The sequence below is a fragment of the Manis javanica genome, chromosome 9 (genome assembly GCF_040802235.1).
Source record: "Manis javanica isolate MJ-LG chromosome 9, MJ_LKY, whole genome shotgun sequence".
NCBI lineage: Eukaryota > Metazoa > Chordata > Mammalia > Pholidota > Manidae > Manis > Manis javanica.
The window spans coordinates 73800239-73821814 of record NC_133164.1 but is presented as its reverse complement, the minus strand read 5'-3'; positions in this window follow the sequence as shown (position 1 = coordinate 73821814).

Below are 21576 nucleotides of genomic sequence, written 5' to 3'. Positions count from 1 at the left end.
AATATTTCTTGTAGAATGCTCTCTATTGATTGACCCTTACCATTAGAGCCTTCTTTGTGGACAGAGTGCTAGAAAAGCATAGGCAGAGAGATTTCTGTTTCCTTGGGAGTTCTGTGGAGGGCAATGTATCAGCAATATTCCATGAAACCGATTGCCTAGGAAAAACATGGAAGGGCACACTTATCATATATATATATATATTGAAAAAGTGTATGAAAAAAGAAAAATAAACATTTATTTATTTGTATTATTATCAAATGTATATCACAGTGGTTCAACATTTGTCTTCCCCTCTCCCCCAGCCCCAGCCCACTCCCCTCCACTTTGGTAACCACTAGTCATTTCTCAGTGTCTATAAACATATTTATTTTCTAAAACTGTACGTTATGATATATAGATTTATTATTATTATATATTATTTGCAATTAGGCCTTACTATATCTTATGCCTGATTTAGGTCTTTATATATAGAACTTCTGACCCATTGTGAACTTGAGATTTGGTGGTTGACTTGGACTTTTGCACACAAATATGCTCCTGCAACTGTCCCCTATGCAGTCACTGCAGACATTGACGAGACAGTGTTCCGCTCCAAGGTAGCCCACAGGATGCACGTAGAAGCCAGATTCCACATAGGAATGAGCCTGCTTGCTTCCTTGAAGGGACAAACCTCACTGACTCAGAGAGTGAGAGGGCAAACCCTCAGGCAGTTTACCATGTATAATGTCCAATCTGGGGGCTCCCCCTGCCACTCCCCCTGGCTGCCCCACTACTGGTCCTTCACTTATCCTTTTCTCTCCTCCCTTGAGGGACCCAAAACAGAATAAGTCACCTTTTAATATAACAAATATTTTACAGTGTCCATTTTTTTTGTTTCGTTTTTTTAGATAATTATTTTTTATTGAAGGGTAGTTGACATACAGCATTACATTAGTTTCAGGTGTACAACACAGTGATTCAACATTTATATACATGATAATTCTAGCTGCCAGCTATCACCATACCAAGTTGTTACAATATTTTGACTATATTCCTTATGCTATACATTACATCCCGGTTACTTATTTATTTTACAGTTGGAAGTGTGTACTTTTTTTTTTTTTTTTTCTGGTGAGGGCATGTCTCCTGTTTATTGATCAAATGGTTGTTAACAACAATAAAATTCTGTGTAGGGGACTCAATGCTCAATGTATAATCATTAATCCACCCCAAGCCTAATTTTCATCAGTCTGCAATCTTCTGAAGCATAATGAACAAGTTCTTACATGGAGAACAAATTCTTACATAGTGAATAAGTTACATGGTGAACAGTACAAGGGCAGTCATCACAGAAACTTTCAGTTTTGATCATGCATTATGAACTATAAACAGTCAGTTCAAATATGAATATTCGTTTGATTTTTATACTTGATTTATATGTGGATACCACATTTCTCTCTTTATTATTATTATTTTTAATAAAATGCTGAAGTGGTAGGTAGATGTGAGATAAAGGTAGAAAACATAGTTTAGTGTTGTAAGAGAGCAATTGTAGATGATCAGGTGTGTGCCTGTAGACTATGTGTTAATCCAAGCTAGACAAGGGCAATAAAACATCCACGGACGCAGCAGATTTCTCTCAGAATGGGGGGGGGGGGAGAGGTTCTAAGCCTCACCTCTGTTGATCCCCAATTTCTCACCTGATGGCCCCCCTGCGACTGTGCCTGTCTTAGGTTGTTCCTCCCTTGAGGAATCTTACCCGTCTCTGGCTAATCAGCCCTCTTACGGGGCCATACAGGGAAATGTAAAGTTGGTAAGTGAGAGAGAAGCCTTATTGTTTGAAAAGGTTAGTTTTTTACTTCTTTGGATATTTATGCCCTGTGGCTTATATGTCCAGCATTTGTCTTGAGGTATCTTTACCACTTGGAAGAATTGTGATACACGGTAAATTCGATATGAGACACGAATTCTATTTAGGGGTTGTAATTAGGAAGGAAGAAGAAAAGCTATAGAAGTAGCAGGCGGAAGAAAACATGTGAAGATTGATTATTTCTTTGACATATCTTCTTGTAGAGTAACTTCAGCATGTATAGGTTTTAAACTACTAATTAAATTGTGCACACACATTAACATAATAGGAGTACAGTTACATAACCAAAGCATACCTATAATTATCAGCCATCTCCAGTGAAACCAAGAAAACCAGTTAGGCACCTTAGGCATTTGTGAAAACTTATCTATGATACGGTGGATATTGTCCAACTGAACTTGAACAGTCTGAGAGAAATCAGACAAATAAGACAGCGCATTCCTGGGGACTGTTCACATCCCATATGTTCTTTTAACAGTAAATAGTCTGTAAGATTTTGGAGCGCTACAATTTGCACTTCTCCTAATTCTTGGTTGAGTTCCAACAGTATAGATCCAGTCAAATTTGTTGTTTTACTGTATGCACAGGCCAGCTTAGATATCTCCTTCTTCATTCCCATGGCAAGTCCAGGAACCGGTGGGATGAGTGCATCTACACCTGTAGCAGCGCGTGGATCTTATTGGGGATTTTTGATGATCATCTTCTGGCATGAGTCTTCCAGAGTGCTGATGTTGGAAGTTCTTTTTCATATCGTATCTTAGTTCATTTTCAGGCTAGCCAAATTAGGCTTTGATCCTCTGTATAAACACAAACAGACGCTTTGCCTAGACTTTTATATTCCCTTTATACCATTGTGTAGAACTCATTGGAGGTCACCACACAGGAACTGCTTTTTTTCTTTTTTTTTTTGTTATCATTAATCTACACTTACATGATGAATATTATGTTTACTAGGCTCTCCCCTATATCAGGTCCCCCCTATAAACCCCTTTACAGTCACTGTCCATCAGCATAGCAAAGTGCTGTAGAATCACTACTTGTCTTCTCTGTGTTGTATAACCCTCCCCATTCTCCCTCCCCCTCCATGCATGCTAATCTTAATACCCCCTGTATTCTTCCCCCCCTTATCCCTCCCTACCCACCCATCCTCCCCAGTTCCTTTCCCTTTGGTACCTGTTAGTCCATTTTTGGGTTCTGTAATTCCGCTGCTGTTTTGTTCCTTCAGTTTTTCCTTTCTTCTTATACTCCTCAGATGAGTGAAATCATTTGGTACTTGTCTTTCTCTGCCTGGCTTATTTCACTGAGCATAATACTCTCCAGCTCCATCCATCTTGCTGCAAATGGTGGGATTTTTCCACTTCTTAGGGCTGAGTAGTATTCCATTGTGTATATGTACCACATCTTCTTTATCCATTCATCTACTGATGGACATTTAGGTTGCTTCCAATTCTTGGCTATTGTAAATAGTGCTGCGATAAACATAGGGGTGCATCTGTCTTTCTCAAACTTGATTGCTGCGTTCTTAGGGTAAATTCCTAGGAGTGGAATTCCTGGGTCAAATGGTAGGTCTGTTTTGAGCATTTTGATGAACCTCCACACTGTTTTCCACAATGGTTGAACTAATTTACATTCCCACCAGCAGTGTAGGAGGGTTCCCCTTTCTCCACAGCCTTGCCAAAATTTGTTGTTGTTTGTCTTTTGGATGGCAGCCATCCTTACTGGTGTGAGGTGATATCTCATTGTAGTTTTAATTTGCATTTCTCTGATAATTAGCAATGTGGAGCATCTTTTCATGTGTCTGTTGGCCATCTGTATTTCTTTTTTGGACAACTGTCTGTTCAGTCCCTCTGCCCATTTTTTAATTGGATTATTTGTTTTTTGTTTGTTGAGGTGGGTGAGCTCTTTATATATTTTGGATGCCAAGCCTTTATCGGAACTGTCATTTTCAAATATATTCTCCCATACAGTAGGGTTTCTTTCTGTTCTATTGATGGTGTCTTTTGCTGTACAGAAGCTTTTCAGCTTAATATAATCCCACTTGTTCATTTTTGCTGTTGTTTTCCTTGCCCGGGGAGATATGTTCAAGAAGAGGTCACCCATGTTTATGTCTAAAAGGTTTTTGCCTATGTTTTTTTCTAAGAGTTTTATGGTTTCATGACTTACATTCAGGTCTTTGATCCATTTTGAATTTACTTTTGTGTATGGGGTTAGACAATGGTCCAGTTTCATTCTCCTACATGTAGCTGTCCAGTTTTGCCAGCACCATCTGTTGAAGAGACGGTCATTTTACCATTGTATGTCCATGGCTCTTTTATCAGATATTAATTGACCATATATATTTGGGTTAATTTCTGTAGTCTCTAATCTGTTCCACTGGTCTGCGGATCTGTTCTTGTACCAGTACCAAATTGTATTGATTACTATGGCTTTGTAGTAGAGCTTGAAGTTGGGGAGTGAAATCCCCCCTACTTTATGCTTCTTTTTCAGGATTGCTTTGGCTATTCGGGGTCCTTAGTGTTTCCATATGAATTTTTGAATTATTTGTTCCAGTTCATTGAAGAATGTTGCTGGTAATTTGAGAGGGATTGCATCAAATCTGTATAATGCTTTGGGCAGGATGACCATTTTGACGATATTAATTCTTCCTAGCCATGAGCATGGGATGAGTTTCCATTTGTTAGTGTCCCCTTTAATTTCTCTTAAGAGTGACTTGTAGATTTCAGGGTATAGGTCTTTCACTTCTTTGGTTAGGTTTATTCCTAGGTATTTATTCTTTTTAAAGCAATTGTAAATGGAATTCTTTTCCTGATTTCTCTTTCTATTGGTTCATTGTTAGTGTATAGGAAAGCTACAGATTTCTGTGTGTTAATTTTGTATCCTGCAATTTTGCTGTATTCCGATATCAGTTTTGGTAGTTTCGGAGCGAAGTTTTTGGGTTTTTTATGTACAGTATCATATCATCTGCAAATAGTGACAGTTTAACTTCTTGTTTACCAATCTGGATTCCTTGTATTTCTTTGTTTTGTCTGATTGCTGTGGCGAGGACCTCCAGTACAATGTTAAATAACAGTGGGGAAAGTGGGCATCCCTGTCTAGTGCCTGATCTCAGAGGAAATGCTTTCAGCTTCTTGCTGTTCAGTATAATATTGGCTGTGGGTTTATCATATATGGCCTTTATTATGTTGAGGAACTTGCCCTCTATGCCCATTTTGCTGAGAGTTTTTATCATGAATGGATGTTGAATTTTGTCAAATGCTTTTTCAGCATCTATGGAGATGATCATGTGGTTTTTGTCTTTCTTTTTGTTGATGTGGTGGATGATGTTGATGGATTTTCTAATGTTTATACCATCCTTGTATCCCTGGGATGAATCCCACTTGGTCATGGTGTATGATCCTTTTGATATACTGTTGAATTCTGTTTGCTAATATTTTATTGAGTATTTTTGCATCTACATTGATCAGGGATATTGGTCTGTAATTTTCTTTTTTGGTGGGGTCTTTGCCTGGTTTTGGTATTAGGGTGATGTTGGCTTCATAGAATGAGTTTGGGAGTATTCCCACCTCTTCTATTTTTTGGAACACTTTAAGGCGAATGGGTATTATATCTTCTCTGTGTGTCTGATAAAATTCCGAGGTAAATCTGTTTGGCCCTGGGGTTTTGTTCTTGGGTGCTTTTTTGATTACTGTTTCAATTTCTTTGCTCGTAATTGGTTTGTTTAACTTTTGTGTTTCTTCCTTGGTCAGTCTTGGGAGGTTGTATTTTTCTAGGAAGTTGTCCATTTCTTATAGGTTTTCCAGCTTGTTGTCATATAGGTTTTCATAGTAGTCTTTAATAATTCTTTGTATTTCTGTGGAGTCTGTCGTGATTTTTCCACTCTCATTTCTGATTATGTTGATTTGTGTTGATTCTCTTTTTCTCTTAATAAGTTTGGCTAGAGGCTTATCTATTTTGTTTATTTTCTCAAAGAACCAGCTCTTGGTTTCATTGATTTCTGCTATTGTTTTATTCTTCTCAATTTTGTTTATTTCTTCTCTGATTGTTATTATGTCCCTCCTTCTGCTGACTTTAGGCCTCATTTGTTCTTCTTTTTCCAGTTTCGATAATTGTGATGTTAGACTATTCATTTGGGATTGTTCTTCCTTCTTCAAGTGTGCCTGGATTGCTATATACTTTCCTCTTAAGACTGCTTTCGCTGCGTCCCACAGAAGTTGGGGCTTTGTGTTGTTGTTGTCATTTGTTTCTATATAATTCTTGATCTCCATTTTGATTTGTTCATTGATCCATTGATTATTTAGAAGCATGTTGTTAAGCCTCCATGTGTTTGTGAGCCTTTTTGTTTTCTTTGTAGAATTGATTTCTAGTTTTATACCTTTGTGGTCTGAAAAATTGGTTGGTAGAATTTCAATATTTTGGAATTTACTGAGGCTCTTTTTGTGAGCTAGTATGTGGTCTATTCTGGAGAATGTTCCATGTGCACTTGAGAACAATGTATATCCTGTTGCTTTTGGATGTAGAGTTCTATAGATGTCTGTGAGGTCCATCTGTTCTAGTGTGTTGTTCAGTGCCTGTGTGTCCTTACTTATTTTCTGCCCGGTGGATCTATCCTTTGGGGTGAGTGACATGTTTGAATGCTCCTAAAATGAATGCAGTCTATTTCCCTCTTTAGTTCTGTTAGTATTTGTTTCACAAATGCTGGTGCTCCTGTGTTGGGTGCATATATATTTAGAATGGTTATGTCCTCTTTTTGGACTGAGCCCTTTATCATGATGTAGTGTCCTTCTTTATCTCTTGTTACTTTCTTTGTTTTGAAGTCTATTTTGTCTGACTGCAACCCCTGCTTTCTTCTCACTGTTGTTTGCCTGAAATATGTTTTTCCATGCCTTGACTTTTAGTCTGTGCATGTCTTTGGGTTTAAGGTGAGTTTCTTGTAAGCAGCATACAGATGGGTCTTGCTTTTTTATTCATTGTATTACTCTGTGTCGTTTGATTGGTGCATTAAGTCCATTTACATTTAGGGTGGCTATTGAGAGATATGTACTTATTGCCATTGCAGGCTTTAGATTCGTGGTTATCAAAGGTTCAAGGTTAGCCTCTTTAGTATATTACTGCCTAACTTAGCTCGCTATTGAGCTGTTATGTACACTGTCTGGAGATTCTTTTCTTCTCTCCCTTCTTATTCCTCCTCCTCCATTCTTCATATGCTGTGTGTTTTGTTCTGTGCTCTTTTTAGGAGTGCTCCTATCTAGAGCAGTTCCTGTAAGATGCCCTGTAGAGGTGGTTTGTGGGAAGCAAATTCCCTCAGCTTTAGCTTGCCTGGGATTTGTTTAATCCTGCCATCATATTTAGATGATAGTCATGCTGGATACAGTATCTTTGGTTCAAGGCCCTTCTGTTTCACTGCATTAAATATATCATGCCATTCTCTTCTGGCCTGTAGGGTTTCTGTTGAGAAGTCTGATGTTAGCCTGATGGGTTTTCCTTTATAGGTGACCTTTTTCTCTCTAGCTGCCTTTAAAACTCTTTCCTTGTCCTTGATCCTTGCCATTTTAATTATTATGTGTCTTGGTATTGTCCCCATTGGATCCTTTCTGTTGGGAGTTCTGTGTGTTTCTGTGGTCTGTTTGATTATTTGATTATTTCCTCCCCCAGTCTGGGGAAGTTTTCAGCAATTATTTCTTCAAAGAGACTTTCTATCCCTTTTCCTCTCTCTTCTTCTTCTGGTACCACTATAATACAAATATTGTTCCTCTTAGATTGGTCACATAGTTCTCTTAGTGTTGTTTCGTTCCTGTAGATCCTTTTATCTCTCTGTATGTCAGCTTCTATACGTTCCTGTTTTCTGGTTTCTCTTCCTTCATTGGCCTCTTGCATCTTATCCATTCTGCTTATAAATCCTTCCAGGGTTTGTTTCACTTCTGTGATCTCCTTCCTGACATCTGTGATCTCCCTCTGGACTTCATCCCATTGCTCTTGCATTTTTCTCTGTATCTCATCCCATTGCTCTTGCATTTTTCTCTACATCTCTGTCAGCGTGTTCATGATTTTCATTTTGAATTCTTTTTCAGGAGGACTGGTTAGGTCTGTCTACTTCTCACGTGTTGTCTCTGTGATCTGCCTGTAGTTTTGCCTTTTCATGGTGATAGAGATTGTTTGCAGAGCTGGTACGAGTGACAGCTGGAAGAGCTTTCCTTCTTGTTGGTTTGTGGCCTTCCTCTCCTGGGAGAATAGCGACCTCTAGTGTCTTGTGCTGGGCAGCTATGTGCAGACAGGGCTTCTGCTTCCTGCCTAGCTGCTATGGAGTTTATCTCCACTGTTGCTGTGGGTGTGGCCTGGCTCTTGCTGCTGCTCCAAAATGGTGGAGTCCCATTGGAGGGGAAGTGGCTGGGAGGCTATTTATCTCTGTAAGGGTCCTCTGTGCTCCCTCCTGCCCAGGGGGTTAGAGTGCCCAGAGATCCCCAGATTCCCTGCCTCTGGACTAAGTGTCCTGCCCTGCCCCTTTAAGACTTCCAAAAAGCACTCTCCAAACCAAAACAACAACAGCAACAACAAAAGAGAAAAATAATTAAATAAATAATTTTTAAAAAAAGAAAAAAAAAAGAAAATTTCACGATTTTCTTTGTCCTCTGGCTCCACTCTCAAGCCCCCACTCACTGGTCTTGCTTCCCTGTTTCCCTAGTATTAGGGTCCCTGTCCCTTTAAGACTTCTAAAAAGCACTCGCCAAAAAAAAAAAAAAAAGGCGCTCCCGTTTTTTTGTTCTCTGGCGTCGGCCTCAGGCATCTGCTCACCAGTCCTGCTGCCCTGTTTCCCTAGTATCCAGGGCCCCACACATGCACTGTGTCTGCACTCTGGTCCAGATGGCTGGGGCTGGGTGCTCAGCAGTCCTGGGCTCCCTCTCCCTCCCGCTCAGATCTCTCCCTTCCTGCTGTGAGCTGGGGGCAGGGGCGCTCAGAACTGGCCGGGCTGGGGCTTGTATCTTTCCCCCTTCGTGAGGCGCTGGGTTCTCACAGGTGTGTATGTGTTCTGGATGTTGTCCTGTGTCCTCTGGTCTCTATTTTAGGAAGAGTTGTCTTTGTTATATTTTCATAGATAAATGTGGTTTTGGGAGGATATTTCTGCTGGTCTACTCATGCTGCCATCTTGGCTCTGCCCCCATAATGTCCATTTTTTATCTAGAAATGAAAAACATAAATTATAGAATCTACCTGCCCACTTAATCTTGAAAGACAATCAATGTAATGCTGTACCTATAAGATAAGGAATAAATAAAAGCATTGTAAAAGAATATTTCCATACATAGTGCTCAGGCACAATCACATTAATGAAACTGTCAAACTCTTGTATATAAACCTAGCATAAATGTGGCTACAGTGGCACCTGGGACAGTGCTTTCATGGGTCTTATCAGCAACTTCAGTGTCATGGACAGCTCAACTGGTGGGAGTCATGCTACTCAAGTTGTGTAGTGAAGCTCAGGCTGGAGGAAGACCCCCACAAAGCAGGGGCCTTCATAGCTGGCTCCCCCTATTACCCACTTTGATTTTGTTATTCTCCATTATACTATCGGCTTTGCTTTTGCTTGCATTTTTGTCAAAGACTAAGCTAACGTTTGATAAGGAGCACAGAAAGGAGGAGAACATAAACTTCCCAGAAGCTTTTCAGGACAGTGCTCCTGAAGAATGGAACATGCAGGGGCATGGCGATCTTGGCATGGAACACTGAAACCTGCAATCAGTTAGTCGAACAGTGACTGCCCCATCTCCACCTTAGTGGGAATGCCCCCCTTTTCCTTATAATGCTAGTGAAATCAGTGGTGAAAAGTTTTATAGGAAAATTAGAAAAATAGAGTTACAGGGGAATGCTGAATGAAATAACCTTTAATCAGTCTTCTCATGTTTTCTTCCATCTGCTACTTCTATAGCTTTTCTTCTTTCTTCCGAATTACAGACCTTTACTAGAATTTGTGCCTCATATGTGAAATTACGAAGTACCATAATTTTTCTGAGTGGTAAAGATACCTCAAGACAAGTGCTGGGCATAGAAGCCACGGAGCATAAATCTGCAAAGAACTGAAAAGCTAACCTTTTTGAAGAATATTATTTCTCTCTCACTTACCACCTTTACATTTCCCTGTATGGCCTCGTAAGATGGCTGGTTGGCCAGAGACGGGTAAGATTCCTGAAGGGAGGAACAACCTAAGACAGGCCCAGTCACAGGGGGACCATCAGGTGAGAAAATGGGGACCAACAGAGGTGAGGCTTAGAACCTCACACCCCCCTCCAGTTTTGAGAGAAATCTTCTGCACCCGTGGATGTTTTGTTGCCCTTGTCTAACTTGGATTAATACCTAGTCTATAGATACAGACCTTATCATCTACACTTGCCTTCTTACAGCACTAAATCATGCTTTCCATATTTATCTTGCATCTACCTAGGATGAAATAAATATTATGAGGGGATAAAATGTACCCATTGCATTAAAAATATAGATGATACCTGCCTAGCTAACTGTAGCAGTAGGTGACCTACATTTCACCCTGAGCCAATAGACTCCATAGTCACTGCTACATGCTGCACGTTTCTGTGGTCACATGCATTAGTTTTGGATAGAAACAAGAAACACAGAGGCAGAGCCAAGATGGCGGCGTGAGTAGAGCAGTGGAAATCTCCTCCCAAAACCACATAGATCTATGAAAATATAACAAAGAAAACTCTCCCTAAAATAGAGACCAGAGGACACAGGGCAACATCCAGACCACATCCATACTTGAGAGAACCCAGAGCCTCGTGAAGGAGGTAAGATACAAGCCCCGGCCTGGCGGGACCCGAGCGCCCCTCCCCCCGGCTCCCGGCGGGTGGAAAGAAACCGGAGCGGTTTTTTTTTTTTTTTTTGGCGAGTGCTTTTTGGAAGCCTTAAAGGGACAGGAACCCCAATACCAGTGAAACAGGGCAGCAAGACCGGTGAGCGGGTGCCTGAGACAGGTGCCTGAGGACAAAGAAATTCGCACGTTTTTCCCAGTACTGGGGAGGCAGGGCAGCAGGACTGGTGAGCGGGTGCCTGAGACCGGCACCTGGGGACAGGGAAAATCGCGTTTTTCCCTTTTTTTTTTTGGCGAGTGCTTTTTGGAAGCCTTAAGGGGACAGGGACCTCAATGCCAGGGAGGCAGGGCGGCGGGACTGGTAGGTGGGTGCCTGAGACCGGCGCCTGAGGACAGAGAAAATCGCGTGTTTTTCCCTTTTTTTTCTTTTTGGTGAGTGCTTTTTGGAAGCCTTAAAGGGACAGAGACCCCAATACCAGGGAAACAGGGCAGCAAGACTGGTGAGCGGGTGCCTGAGACCGGCGCTTGGGGACAAAGAAAATCGCGTGTTTTTCCCAATACTAGGGAGGCAGGGCGGTGGGACCAGTGGGCGGGTGCCTGGGGCCGGCGACTGAGGACAAAGAATATCGTGCATTTTTCCCTTTTTTTTCCTTTTTCTTGGTGAGTGCTTTTTGGACGCCTTAAAGGGACAGAGACCCCAATGCCAGGGAGGCGGGGCGGCAGGACCAGTGAGTGGGTGCCTGAGACTGGTAACTGAGGACAAAGAAAATCACGTGTTTTTCCCTTTTTTTTGGCGAGTGCTTTTTGGAAGCCTTGGAGGGACGGGGACCCCAATACCAGGGAGGCAGGGCAGCAAGACAGGTGGGCGGGTGACTGGCAGACAAAGAAAATCGCACGTTTCTCCCTTTTTTTGTCTTTTTGGCTAGTGCTTTTTGGAGGCCTTAGGGGGACAGGGACCTCAGTGCTATGGAGGCAGGGCGGCAGGGCCGGTGGGTGGGTGACTGGGACCGGTGCCTGAGGACAAACAATATTGCGCATTTCCCCCCCCTTTTTTTTTTTTGGCGGGTGTTTATTGGAAGCCATGGAGGGACAGTGCTAGGGAGGCAGGGCAGCAGGACTGGTGAGCAGGTGCCTGGGACCGGCGCCTGAGGACAAAGAAAATCGCGCGTTTTTTCTTTTTTCTTTTTTTTCCCTCATTCGTTGTTGTTGTTGTTGTTTTGGTTTGGAGAGTGCTTTTTGGCAGTCTTAAAGGGGCAGGACAGGACACTTAGACCACAGGCCCAGAATCTGGGGATCTCTGGGCACTCTAACCCCCTGGGCAACAGGGAGCACAGAGGCCCCTTATGGAGATAAATAGCTTCCTGGCCACTCCCCCTCCAATGGGCACCACCATTTTGGAGGAGCATCCCCAACCAGGCCACGCCCACAGCAACACAGGAGATAAACTCCATAGCAAAAGGGCAGGTAGCAGAAGTCAGGTCTGTGCACAGCTGCCCAGCATAGGCCACGAGAGGTCGCTATTCTCCCAGGAGAGGAAGGCCACAAACCAACAAGAAGGAAAGCTCTTCCAGCTGTCACTCGTACCAGCTCTGCAAACTATCTCTATCACCATAAAAAGGCAAAACTACAGGCAGACAAAGATCACAGAGACAACACCTGAGAAGTAGACAGACCTAACCAGTCCTCCTGAGAAAGAATTCAAAATAAAAATCATGAACATGCTGGCAGAGATGCAGAGAAAAATGCAAGAGCAATGGGATGAGAAGCAGAGAAAAATGCAAGAGCAATGGGATGAAGTCCAGAGGGAGATCACAGATGTCAGGAAGGAGATCACAGAAGTGAAACAATCCCTGGAAGGATTTATAAGCAGAATGGATAAGATGCAAGAGGCCAATGAAGGAAGAGAAACCAGAAAACAGGAACGTATAGAAGCTGACATAGAGAGAGATAAAAGGATCTCCAGGAATGAAACAACACTAAGAGAACTATGTGACCAATCCAAAAGGAATAATATTCATCTTATAGGGGTATGAGAAGAAGAAGAAAGAGGAAAAGGGATAGAAAGTCTCTTTGAAGAAATAATTGCTGAAAACTTCTCCAAACTGGGGGAGGAAATAATCGAACAGACCACGGAAATACACAGAACCCCCAATAGAAAGGATCCAAGGAAGACAACACCAAGACACATAATAATTAAAATGGCAAGGATCAAGGACAAGGAAAGAGTTTTAAAGGCAGCTAGAGAGAAAAAGGTCACCTATAAAGGAAAACCCATCAGGCTAACATCAGACTTCTCAACAGAAACCCTACAGGCCAGAAGAGAATGGCATGATATATTTAATGCAGTGAAACAGAAGGGCCTTGAACCAAGGATACTGTATCCAGCACGACTATCATTTAAATATGATGGTGGGATTACAAAATTTCCACACAAGCAAAAGCTGAGGGAATTTGCTTCCCACAAACCACCTCTACAGGGTATCCTACAGGGACTGCTCTAGATAGGAGCACTCCTAAAAAGAGCACAGAACAAACCACACAACATATGAAGAAAGGAGGAGGGGGAATAAGAAGGGGGAGAAGAAAAGAATCTCCAGACAGTGTATATAACCGCTCAATAAGCGAGCTAAGTTAGGCAGTAAGATACTAAAGAAGCTAACCTGGAACCTTTGGTAACCACGAATCTAAAGCTCGCAATGTCAATAATTACATATCTCTCAATAGTCACCCTAAATGTAAATGGACTTAATGCACCAATCAAACGACACAGAGTAATACAATGAATAAAAAAGCAAGACCCATCTGTATGCTGCTTACAAGAAACTCACCTTAAACCCAAAGACATGCACAGACTAAAAGTCAAGGCATGGAAAAACATATTTCAGGCAAACAACAGTGAGAAGAAAGCAGGGGTTGCAGTCAGACAAAATAGACTTCAAAACAAAGAAAGTAACAAGAGATAAAGAAGGACACTACATCATGATAAAGGGCTCAGTCCAAAAAGAGGACATAACCATTCTAAATATATATGCACCCAACACAGGAGCACCAGCATTTGTGAAACAAATACTAACAGAACTAAAGAGGGAAATAGACTGCATTCATTTTAGGAGCATTCAAACATGTCACTCACCCCAAAGGATAGATCCACCGGGCAGAAAATAAGTAAGGACACACAGGCACTGAACAACACACTAGAACAGATGGACCTCACAGACATCTATAGAACTCTACATCCAAAAGCAACAGGATATACATTGTTCTCAAGTGCACATGGAACATTCTCCAGAATAGACCACATACTAGCTCACAAAAAGAGCCTCAGTAAATTCCAAAATATTGAAATTCTACCAACCAATTTTTCAGACCACAAAGGTATAAAACTAGAAATCAATTCTACAAAGAAAACAAAAAGGCTCACAAACACATGGAGGCTTAACAACATGCTTCTAAATAATCAATGGATCAATGAACAAATCAAAATGGAGATCAAGAATTATATAGAAACAAATGACAACAACAACACAAAGCCCCAACTTCTGTGGGACGCAGCGAAAGCAGTCTTAAGAGGAAAGTATATAGCAATCCAGGCACACTTGAAGAAGGAAGAACAATCCCAAATGAATAGTCTAACATCACAATTATCGAAACTGGAAAAAGAAGAACAAATGAGGCCTAAAGTCAGCAGAAGGAGGGACATAATAACAATCAGAGAAGAAATAAACAAAATTGAGAAGAATAAAACAATAGCAGAAATCAATGAAACCAAGAGCTGGTTCTTTGAGAAAATAAACAAAATAGATAAGCCTCTAGCCAAACTTATTAAGAGAAAAAGAGAATCAACACAAATCAACATAATCAGAAATGAGAGTGGAAAAATCACGACAGACTCCACAGAAATACAAAGAATTATTAAAGACTACTATGAAAACCTATATGACAACAAGCTGGAAAACCTATAAGAAATGGACAACTTCCTAGAAAAATACAACCTCCCAAGACTGACCAAGGAAGAAACACAAAAGTTAAACAAACCAATTACGAGCAAAGAAATTGAAACAGTAATCAAAAAAGCACCCAAGAACAAAACCCCAGGGCCAAACAGATTTACCTCGGAATTTTATCAGACACACAGAGAAGATATAATACCCATTCGCCTTAAAGTGTTCCAAAAAATAGAAGAGGTGGGAATACTCCCAAACTCATTCTATGAAGCCAACATCACCCTAATACCAAAACCAGGCAAAGACCCCACCAAAAAAGAAAATTACAGACCAATATCCCTGATCAATGTAGATGCAAAAATACTCAATAAAATATTAGCAAACAGAATTCAACAGTATATCAAAAGGATCATACACCATGACCAAGTGGGATTCATCCCAGGGATACAAGGATGGTATAAACATTAGAAAATCCATCAACATCATCCACCACATCAACAAAAAGAAAGACAAAAACCACATGATCATCTCCATAGATGCTGAAAAAGCATTTGACAAAATTCAACATCCATTCATGATAAAAACTCTCAGCAAAATGGGAATAGAGAGCAAGTACCTCTACATAATAAAGGCCATATATGATAAACCCACAGCCAGCACTATACTGAACAGCTAGAAGCTGAGAGCATTTCCTCTGAGATCGGGAACCAGACAGGGATGCCCACTCTCCCAACTGTTAATTAGCATAGTACTGGAGGTCTTAGCCACAGCAGTCAGACAAAACAAAGAAATACAAGGAATCCAGATTGGTAAAGAAGTTAAACTGTCACTATTTGCAGATGATATGATACTGTACATAAAAAACCCTAAAGACTCCACTCCAAAACTACTAGAACTGATATCGGAATACAGCAAAGTTGCAGGATACAAAATTAACACACAGAAATCTGTAGCTTTCCTATACAATAACAATGAACCAATAGAAAGAGAAATCAGGAAAACAATTCCATTCACAATTGCATCAAAAAGAATAAAATACCTAGAATAAACCTAAACAAAGAAGTGAAAGACTTATACTCTGAAAACTACAAGTCACGCTTAAGAGAAATTAAAGGGGACACTAATAAATGGAAACTCATCCCATGCCCATGGCTAGGAGGAATTAATATCGTCAAAATGGCCATCCTGCCCAAAGCAATATACAGATTTGATGCAATCCCTCTCAAATTACCAGCAACATTCTTCGATGAATTGGAACAAATAATTCAAAAATTCATATGGAAACACCAAAGACCCCGAATAGCCAAAGCAATCCTGAAAAAGAAGAATAAAGTAGGGGGGATCTCACTCCCCAACTTCAAGCTCTACTACAAAGCCACAGTAATCAAGACAATCTGGTACTGGCACAAGAACAGAGCCACAGACCAGTGGAACAGATTAGAGACTCTATATGGTCAATTAATATTTGATAAAGGAGCCATGGATATACAATGGTAAAATGACAGTCTCTTCAACAGATGGTGCTGGCAAAACTGGACAGCTACATGTAGGAGAATGAAACTGGACCATTGTCTCACCCCATATACAAAGGTAAACTCAAAATGGATCAAAGACCTGAGTGTAACTCGTGAAACCATAAACCTCTTGGGAAAATACATAGGCATAAACCTCTTAGACATAAACATGAGTGACCTCCTCTTGAACTTATCTCCCCGGGCAAGGAAAACAACAGCAAAAATGAGCAAGTGGGCCTACATTAAGCTGAAAAGCTTCTGTACAGCGAAGGGCCCCATCAATAGAACAAAAAGGAACCATACAGTATGGGAGAATATTTTCATAAATGACAGATCCGATAAAGGCTTGACATCCAAAATACATAAAGAGCTCACATGCCTCAACGAACAAAAAACAAATAACCCAATTAAAAAATGGGCAGAGGAACTGAACAGACAGTTCTCTAAAAAAGAAATGCAGATGGCCAACAGACACATGAAAAGATGCTCCACATCGCTAATTATCAGAGAAATGCAAATTAAAACTACAATGAGATATCACCTCACACCAGTAAGGATAGCTGCCATCCAAAAGACAAACAACAACAAATGTTGGCGAGGCTGTGGAGAAAGGGGAACCCTCCTACACTGCTGGTGGGAATGTAAATTAGTTCAACCATTGTGGAAAGCAGTATGGAGGTTCATCAAAATGCTCAAAACAGACCTACCATTTGACCCAGGAATTCCACTCCTAGGAATTTACCCTAAGAACGCAGCAATCAAGTTTGAGAAAGACAGATGCACCCCTATGTTTATCGCAGCACTATTTACAATAGCCAAGAATTGGAAGCAACCTAAATGTCCATCAGTAGATGAATGGATAAAGAAGATGTGGTACATATACACAATGGAATACTACTCAGCCCTAAGAAGTGGAAAAATCCCACCATTTGCAGCAAGATGGATGGAGCTGGAGAGTATTATGCTCAGTGAAATAAGCCAGGCAGAGAAAGACAAGTACCAAATGATTTCACTCATCTGAGGAGTACAAGAACAAAGGAAAAACTGAAGGAACAAAACAGCAGCGGAATTACAGAACCCAAAAATGGACTAACAGGTACCAAAGGGAAAGGAACTGGGGAGGATGGGTGGGCAGGGAGTGTTAAGGGGGCGGGAAGAAGAGGGATATTAAGATTAGCATGCATGGGGGGGAGGGAGAAAGGGGAGGGAGGGCTATACAACACAGAGAGGACAAGTAGTGATTGTACAACATTTTGCTATGCTGATAGTCAGTAACCGTAATGTGGTTTTTAGGGGGGACCTGATATAAGGGAGAGCATAGTAAACATAGTATTCTTCATGTAAGTGTAGATTAAAGATTAAAAAAAAAAAGAAAGAAAAGGGATAAAACTATTGGTAAATCAAAGATTAACACATGCTTTAAATATCCTTAATGTTGATCACTTAAAGGGTGTCAGATGATCAGCTATGGAGGTACTCTTTTCTGATAATATGCCTTTCTCTTAAAAAAAAAAAAAGCAGTTCCTGTGTGCTGACCTCCAATGAGTTCTACACAGTGGTATAGAGGGCATGTCAAAATGTGAGCAAACGGTCTGTTTGTTTCTATGCAGAAGATCAAGGCCTAGCTTGGATACCCAGAAAATGAACTAAGATACCATATGAGGAGGAGCTTCCGGCATCAGCACTCTCTGGAGGACTCGTGCCGGGGGATGATCATCAAAAAGCCTCCACAGGGATCCGGGCGATGCTGCGGTTGTGGCTGCGTCCACCCCACCGTTTCCTGGACTTGCCACTGGAATAAGGAGGGAGATGTCTAGGCTGGCATGTGCATACAGTGAGACAACGAATTTGACCGGATCTGTACTGTTGGAACTCAACCAGGAGTTGGGAGGGGTGCAAGTTGTAGCACTCCAAAATCTTACGACTGTAGACTATCTACGGTTGAAAGAACATATGGGATGTGAACAGATCCCAGAAATGGGTTGCTTTAATTTGTCTGATTTCTCTCAGACTGTTCAAGTACAGTTGGACAATATCCAGCATATCATAGACAAATTTTCACAAATGCCTAGGGTGGCTAAATGGTTTTCTTGGCTTCACTGGAGATGGCTGGTAATTATAGATTTGCTTTGTTTATGTTACAGTATTCCTATTATGTTAATATGTGTGCACAAGTTAGTTAGTAGTTTAAAACCTATACATGCTTAAGGTACTCTACAAGAAGATACGGCAAAGAAATAATCAATCCTCCCATGTTTTCTTCTATATGCTACCTCTACAGCTTTTCTTCTTTCTTCCTAATTACAACCCTTAAATAGAATTCGTGCCTCATATCAAATTTACCGAGTATCATAATTCCTCCAGGTGGTAAAGATACCTCGAGACAAGTGCTGGGCATAGAAGCCACAGGGCATAAATCTGCAAAGAAGTAAAAAGCTAACCTTTTCAAACAATATGGCTTCTCTCTCACTTACCAACTTTACATTTCCCTGTATGGCCCCGGAAGACGACTGGTTAGCCATAGACGGGTAAGATTCCTCAAGGGAGGAACAACAGGCACAGTCGCAGGGGGGCCATCAGGTGAGAAATCGGGGAACAACAGTGGTGAAGCTTAGAACCTCACCCCCCATTTCCCCCCGTTTTGAGAGAAAGCGTCTGCATCCGTGGGTGTTTTATTGCCCTTGTCTAGCTCGGATTAGCACATGGTCTACAGGTACACACCTGATCATCTACAATTGCTCTCTTACAACACTAAACTGTTTTCTAACTTTATCTCGCATCTACCTACCACTTCAGCATTTTATTAAAAATAAAATAATAATAATAATAAGGGAGAAATGTGTGATTCACATATAAATCAAGTATAAAAATCAAACGAATAATCATATCTGTCTTGATTGTTTATAGTTCATGATGGGTGATCAAAACCAAATGTTTCTGTGATATGACTGCCCTTGCACTGTTCACCATGTAAGAACTTATTCACTATGTAAGAATTCGTTCACCATGTAAGAACTTGTTCGTTATGCTTCAGAAGATTGGAGACTGACCAGAATTAGGCTTGAAATGGATTAATGATTGTGCATTGAGCATTGACCCCCCTATACAGAATTTTATTGTTGTTAAAAACCATTTGATCAATAAATATGAGCGATGCCCTCTCAAAAAAAAAAAAAAAGAAACACAATAGAGTATGTGTTGCTAAGAAAAGATTAGGTTAAGGAACAGAAAAAAAATCACCTAACACTTGGCTAACCATGTATAGATTAGAAGGAAACAAAAAGAAAAAAAGCTTGCCTATGCTTGTTAATCAAAAGGACAAATAAAAAATAATCATATCCTTATGCAAAATGGTATAAATAAAGCTGTCATTGGCACTTTGTCGTGAGACCACCTCTATCTGACTCTGTGTCCTGTCTCTCCATGCGCCGACTCAGTCTCATCCTTTTGGGCAACACATCCCCCGTGGGAGCTGGACTCCAGCAGTGCAACCATCAGTATTGTGAGTTTTCAAAATGGTGAACCACTCATGCTAAAGTTCCAAACAAAGCAGCATAACATGCAAGCTTTCCTCATCAGTAGCCTCATTTCTGGAAAATGTAAATGTGAAACTAGGCAAAAATAGTCATGTTTACACATAACACAAAATTTGGTACTAAAATTAGATAATTTTTAAATAGTGGGCTTTTAAAGACTTAAAATGTCTGAGGCATTCAAAAGTTGAATTAAAATTCAAGAAACGTTCTTTCTTGTGCACAATTATCCTGGGCATTGTAGGATCTCTAGCATCTCTGAGCACTGCCCACTGACTGCCAGGAGTGGGCGCTAATCAAACTGTCAAGGTGCTGCCACTGAGGACCACTGCGCTCAGTTTATGAGTTGGCCTTGTGCTCTCTGCCCACTTTCTCAGGCCTGGGGTAGGCCTGACCATGGGCATACCTGTAAACACTGTAATTCACCCCAAAATTCACATATATTGCTTACAGCTCCAGGGGACTGCCTAATAAATTATACTAATAGATGGAGTTAAATGTCTCAGAGAATGCCAACCTTCTACATGCTGACTCTCATCACAGTACCCCTTAAGACAATGTGCACGTGCTCCCTCATGTTTCTCAGGTGGGGGGGTGGGGGGTGGAGGAGGGCATATCTAAAAGCCAGTGATTTTCCAAGAAAAGGACTTGCATGGCTGGAGGCAGAATGAGAGAACTCCCTTTTGAATTTTGCATGGATAGGTTGAAAATATAAATAAATAAGTGAATAAAAAGGCAGTCATAGGAAATCAGTTGTTTACGAAAGTATTTCAAGTTGAGACTGTGAGAAACTAGAGAAAGATGTGGCTGTGAGAAGACAAACAGAAAGCTGAGCTCTTGGGAAGCCCAGGAGAAGGAGGGCTGGACAGCAGGGATTGCTAGTATTTCTCCAGCAATTTGCAGGGGAAAAAAGCTCTGATTCCAGCATTCTCTTCCTTTGGACCTATCTGCAGAAAGGATAAAAGAAAGCATGGTTTCTCTGAACCATGTAGTTCTATCTGGTGGCCCTCTTCGGGAAAAAATTGTGAGAATGTTTGATAACTTGATCTGGGTGATGGGTATATGAGCATACACAGATGTCAAAATTCATGGAGCTATATACTGAGATGTGTACATTTTACTGTATGTACTTAAAAAGAGAGAGAAGATAGTAATCACCAGGCTCTGTTCTATGGTAAATCATCCCTTAAAACCCACCAACTTTCCAAACAGCCTGTCTGTACGGTTCTCATGCTTGATTTACTTGGGACCCTGTGCACCCACCATGCCCCCTCCTTCCCCTGCTGGCATTTCCTGTTAGAAATGTAAGAAACATCATTCTGACTTATAAATCCTTTCTTTGTGAGTGCAGTGAGAGTACCTGGATCCTCCAGGCCTTGCTACCTGTATAAGAATCACCAAAGGATACTTTTAAGCCCACACTGTGAACCAGAGGGCTCTCCTCCATGGCCTCCTTGGCAAGTCCTAAGTTTTTGTGGGCAGTAAAGATGGGGTCCAAGATCCTTTCCTCTCCTTCATCAGTGAGTCCAGCAGAGCCCCTCTTCTTTATTACAGTTCTAGAAGCTGTGGTCATGTGCTTCAAAGGTGCTGGGTCCCTTGCCCATCACTCCGTTGTTTTGGATTTCCTTATTCCAGGGCACTAACCTGGGACTGGGTGCCCCATTATGGTCTAAGTACTTGCTGTGCCTTAATTTATTCAATCCTCCCAACAGCCCTGTAAGTTAGGTACAGTTTTTATAATCATCATTCCCATTTTACAGGCAAAGAAAACTAAGGCACAGAGAAATTCAGGAACATGCTTAAGGTGACTCGGCAGATAAGTAGTGAAGGCCAAGTGTGCCCCCAGGTGGTCCCAGATCAAAGCCTGAACTGTTATGTCTGCTCTTCACTGCCTCTCTGGACAGGGGGCCTTCTAAAG